Below are 6,199 nucleotides of genomic sequence, written 5' to 3'. Positions count from 1 at the left end.
CTCTCCCTGTAGCTACAACAAGTGTTGAAGGGTGCACCGAACTAAGACTACTTTCAAGCAGGGTTGTCAGATTAGTTGTAGCCTTCCCTTCCAGATTGCAGGTCTAGACATTTCATTTTAAGTCTAAAACAAAATACCATTTAATACGCAGTATAGCCTACGTTGTAAATACCGGCAACCTCGAAATGTCATTAAACGAATTAGCAAAAGCCGCCGATCAAATGTCAAAACCAACAAACGTTTCCCATGCCACAGTAAGCGCAGTGCAGCATACCGTACCACAGAAAAAAAATCCCGATGCCCAACTAATGCAACAAATTGATCGCTAACAACATCAAATGGAACACCGCAGCCGTCACAACTTGTTAATTCCTACTAAATGCAATAAAAAAAAAGATAATTACCGAAACAATCTAGACTTGTCTAAACAATCCCAATTTGCTTCTAAAAATTATTCCAGATTCCAGACATTTTTTTTCTCTACTAGACAGTTCGTTTTGATTCCAGATCTGGAATCAATTATTCCAATCTGACAGCCCTGCTTTCAAGACCACAGATATAGGCTACCGTACGGTTTCTAGTTTTAACCAGACTGTAGCCTACGTAATCTTAAGAAAACAACTGCTGTTAAGTTTGCAGCTTAATTCAAGCTACAAAATTTGCAGATGAAAGAAATTATTTAAATGGAATGAAAGATATGTATGATGGAATGGAAATGGGAACGTTGTAGATTAAATTATCGCATCGTTTTCAACGGCAATTTTTTCATTTTTTTTGCATCGGAATAGGACTTAGTTTCGTTTTTTTTTTCATTTTGATTGATTTATTTTTGGAAAGAGTTTGTGTCACCTTTAGCTCTAGCTGCCCTTTGACAAATTGGAGTGTGCCCTCCATAAACTGTCGTTTGATGTTTGGGTCAAACGATCAGTTTGATGGCGGTTGTCGCAACTGCCGCAAACTGTTCTCGAAATTTTAATCCAGGACAACTTTTCATTAAAAATATAGTGATACGAAAAACAGTATTTTAATTTTGAACTTACGAGAAACCTGAAGACTTTGTTGTTTACTGAAAAAGAAAAGTTTTGCTCCTGACTGAAGAAAAACGGTTTACATGGAAACTGGAAAGGTGATATTGTACTGGTGATGCGAGAGCAAGCCCACCCAACTCAATTCTAAAACAAGGAAATTTACATTCACATAAAACTGTTTACGAACGAGATTTTGCATCAATCATGACAAAAAAGGTTCATCAAGAAATGACTTATCACTTGTCAGTGAATTAGTTTTCTATCTAAATCTTGTCGAAGTCACTGTCCACACTCATCTATACCTAATTGGTTTCTAAAAATAAGTTAAGTGCTTGCTAATGATGTATAATAATCACATTAGGCTACCAATAGCTTGTAAGCAGTGTAAATTTTTAATGAACACAATGATATATAATAAACACAATAAACAGTGATGTATAATTCACACATTATCAAAAGCTTGTAAGCAGTGAAAACTTTGCATTGAGTGTAAAGTGGGTGTTCCTTAAAACGGTAAGTGGTAGTTAGGCCTATGTGGCCAACAGTTTCATAGTTTTGGCTTGAAGCATTTCTTATGAAAGTTGCATGTCAAATAACAACAATGCAACCAAGGCTAATGCTTTCAAGAGTTGGATGTTAGAAAGAACAAGCAAATAGCTTACGCAACTTGAGGGGAGACCTGTGTAATTTGAACCCCTAAAGGAAAACATTATATAACTTCAAAGCGACATCTCCAATCTTTTTTTTCTGTTTTTCTGTGTTTATGAGAACATAACACAGAAAAAAAATCTTTTATTTAAAAAAAAAAGTTACTCAGCACGACCAAAATTATATTTATGCAATTTTGAATAATGTGGCCCAAATTACACATACTATTAAATTACACATACTATGTGTAAATCGAACTAAAGGCGTTTGTAGTTTGAACCAGTATATGATATTATCATAGCTTACTCATGGATTTTGAAAGCATGACATAGGCTATATACTAAATTAAGTGTAATGATTTTCATCATTGTGTACTATATGAAATAGAATGCAGTTTGATGATTTTTTTTTCTGCTTTTGAAGAGATTTTTAAACAAAAAGATTCATAATGCTAGCGAGTATACTGTTGGCAGAAAAAGTGACATTAAAAACTAACACGGTGATATAAAGTGGACACAGGTCACAACCTGAAGACTGGTCTAAATAAAATCCCAAGTCAAAGTAATTGTAACCACAGCTTAAAATTACGCACGTTCACGTTGTCCAAATTACACAAATAAGTTACGGTCCAAATTTTATAAATTTGTGTGAGCCTATATGTTTGAGTCTTGGTTAACGGCTTCGTTAACCTACTCAAAACAATCGCTAGGTTTAGCAATTGCAACCAGCAGTTGACTGATAGTACAAAATACACAAGAAAAAGGCTGTGAGTGCATAGCCTATATAAACATGTAGCCAATGCGTGCCGTGCAGCAACCTTAAGTAGTCTTTGGTCAGTCAGCTTTGAAAAAACACAGTTCGAGTTAGAAAAAGCAATGAATAACCAAACTAATGTAACTGATGAAGCTCCAATGCTTGGAAATAAACATATGAAATTTGCTTTCAAACTGATGGTGATTAGTTCAACTTATGCATTTTTTGCGATTGTTATTCTTTTCTTGGTATGCTGTTCTATTGCTGCTTTCCTACTCAATATCAAAAAGTTGAAAGGAAATTCAAACAGAAGTGAAAATATATCACACCTATTCGTCAGCATTGCATACGTTATGTCCTTAGTTTTTCTTTTCTATGGATTTGCAATCATTGGTCTGCTTTTGTTTCCTGGCTTTCGTTTGACAACTAGATGCACTTTTCAAATCAAATCCAGCAAGATAAGTCTGCGTCTAGCTCTCATTTGCAGTGTCTTTCAACTGTGTTTAAGGCAACTATGTTGTTACACCAAACAATCAGTTCGACTGTTTCTACCTCCATTTCCTCGGTTCAGTTATTTTTTATTTGTCTCTGTTGGATTGTTTTTGGAGATTGGTTTTGTTGCTTTGTTCTTGACAACGATACACTTTAGTCGAATTCCAGGATCGTTAACCTGCCATTCAATTGATGATGGAACACTTACCCAAAAGATTCTTGTGTTAGGAAACGTGTCACTTATCTTTATTCACTTGATGATTATTTACTTCTCTGGATTTCCAATACATAAAAATAGGAGTATGATAGCAGCGGCTGATCAAGACGAAAACTTTCTTAACGATAAAAAAAAAGTCATGAAATGTCTTAAAAAGATCTTTGTCATATCTGTGTTGTCGCTTATATTTGTTGGACTATTACTTTTAAAGGATTATACTCTCTACCCAGACAACATGATGCACCACTTTGTAACTCACACCAGTCATTTGATATTAATTTTATTGCCTCAACTAACAGACAAAGGATGGAGAAGTAGAATGTTTCCTTGGTAACTGTTGCTTTGAGAAAAAGATTTCATTCATTGGAACATTTTTAGTATTTGAACTGAAAACAGTTGCATGCTTACATGTTGTTTTCCCATGTTGTGGTAATGTTAATTATAATGACGTAGACTAGTGGTTATCAAATTGTGCATCGTTCAAGGGTCGTCGTGCATTTTCTAGGGTCGTCGTGCATTTTCAGCAGGTGATATAAAAAATAAAACTGTTGTTTTAAAATGTTATCACGGTACTGTACTGCAAAACAATTTAACCATTTATTTACAGGAATCATGCTTCCTTCCTTTTCTTACTATGTCGGTATGTCGCCAGACAACGAAGGGCAAAGCTATGTAATGTGTTGCATGCTATCAAACTTCACTGCTGTCATTGAGCATTCTTTTCCAGGTCTACTGTACGCAGGCCTGGATTAACCATTGTGCTAGGGTGTGCTAAAGCACAGGGGCCCCGCAGACAGAGGGCCCCACTTTTCCTACAAATGAAATAAATAAAATAAAATCACAAATTTTTCCTGAAAAAATTTTTCAAGAAAAAAAATTAAGAAAAGTGGGGCCCCTCTGTCTAAAAAAAGTAATACATTTATCAATATATCTTCCTCTTCACGTGAAATAGAAATATGGTTCTTGTATTTTTTCTTTAAGACTTTGCAGCAAAGAAAGCCAGAAAAAAGTCGTTCGACTGAATTTCATGTTAGTTTTCTAAATCCTATTGGTAGTTAGTAGTGAATAAAAGAGCAGTTTAGAATAGAAATTCAGAATAACCTTTCATTGCAATTTGCAGTGTAGTGTGCAGTACTAACAGTGGTCCCTTGCTACAATGTTTTCCCTTGCACGGTTTCGTTGATTTAATGTGTGTGATTTTGCATCCATTATAACGTAAACATTGTTGACTTAATTTGCACATGCTTATTTAATCATCGATCACGTGCTATTTCAAAGTTATCTAACTTACCTAAGCAACGCTCGGTTTCCTCTGCAAGCGAAACCAGCTCACTTCCATTACGCTCCACGTAAGCTGGTAAGGGCCCCCATAAAATTCATTAGCACAGGGACCCCATTTGACCTTAATCCGGGCCTGACTGTACGCCTACTGAAGCGCAGCATATTTTTGTTTTCAAGATCAAACATTTGATAGTAGGCTGCACTCAGAAGTCTTGTCACTGTAAGACTTTTTCAGCTAAAATAGCGGTAACTATATTTTCGTATTTTTGTCTGATTTATTCAAAGTAGGGTTTTCTGGTGTGGCTTTGCATGAAACGAAATATCGATTAAGTTTAGAATTGCAGCTCAAAAGAAATGTGAGCAGTAGTTTCGCAACTTTATTAACTAAAATTTGATTACTTTATTACAGCAAATTAAGCTTAAGCTACTGTACACAACTACACATCACATCCTTTTAATGTGGTTTTTGTTTTGTTGTCTTTTCAATATAGCCTAAGTAGCATAGCCTAACACTTGTCGGTGTAACATAAATCAAAGGTATCTTTGGATACAGTGGGGGTTCGTCCATAAAGATTGCAGTCTCTTCAATTGTTTTTGTAGAAGAAACCAGTTGAAGTATTATTCTAGCTAAATTTGCATTGCAATAAAGTTGCAATAGAAACACTCACAGATTTGACGTTGTATTGTCTTGACAATGTTATCACGCAAAACGGTGAGGGTTTCTATAAGCAACCAGAGGGTACTTGTTCCAGACAATGGTTCACCTATTCAAACGTCATATAAAAACCGTTCAAGTCTACTGAATATTACGTCATGGAAGTTGCTAGAAAATGTGCCAAAATTGCACCATCGTTCATAGACTTGTGTCAAACCTGTTTGGACTTGTTTGGGCCTGTTTAAACAGGAAATATTACATCAGCTTTAAACACCTGTTGGAATGACTTCATAATTGTCTTTCATTATTGCGTCACAGTACTGCATACGTGAATTTGAGATATTGCTATCTATTCTGGTCATTCGTAAAATGATTGTTTGAAAGTTGGCCGCACATTTAACTGTTGGCTTAGTGCTTGCTAGCTGGACAAAGGTTCCGTCTTTTATCCAAGTAATCTGTTCTGTAGTGACAGTTTTCAGTGGTGTAAGGCGTTGCACCCCCCTCGTTTTCGATAGCCTCGGGCTAATTTTACAGAAATACACTGTTTGAAAAGAAGTTCAAGTGTGTGTTTCTTCGGTCATTATATACAGACGAACGGATTTGGGAATCTTATGTTACAATTTTCCCACGAAGAGATTATGGTTTACCGCTGTGACCAGTACTATACAAGGTGACAACCATTCTGTATTGGTCGTCAACATCGCCATGCACTACGTCATCGAAACAGCTTCCAACACACTGAAACAAGCAGAAATATTCAACCGCTTTATAGATGACATAATTTGGATATCATTTGGCCAAACGACCACAGAGTTGTTAAAACACACAGCTTGATTACAGCATTTCAAAATCACGACTTATAACTTACTTTCAGAAATCAACACCTCCTAAACTGATGAAAATGTTGGGTTTCTAGATGTTACCCACCGCATTTGTAAAACTTCGAACTTTAAATTTGTGACCACCAACTACACCAAAGAAACAGCTATAGACCGCTTGTATCCAGTGTTGTATTCGAGGGTATGCGGCGGTATACGCAGTATACTCTCTGCTTTTTCGAGCAACTATAGTAGCCTATACCGTACCCTCTGGTTTCCCAAAGAGAGTGCCTATGCTATCTTTACT

This window comes from Aplidium turbinatum, chromosome 6 (genome assembly GCF_918807975.1).
Source record: "Aplidium turbinatum chromosome 6, kaAplTurb1.1, whole genome shotgun sequence".
NCBI lineage: Eukaryota > Metazoa > Chordata > Ascidiacea > Aplousobranchia > Polyclinidae > Aplidium > Aplidium turbinatum.
The sequence above is the reverse complement of the archived record's forward strand: the minus strand, read 5'-3'. Positions refer to the sequence as shown.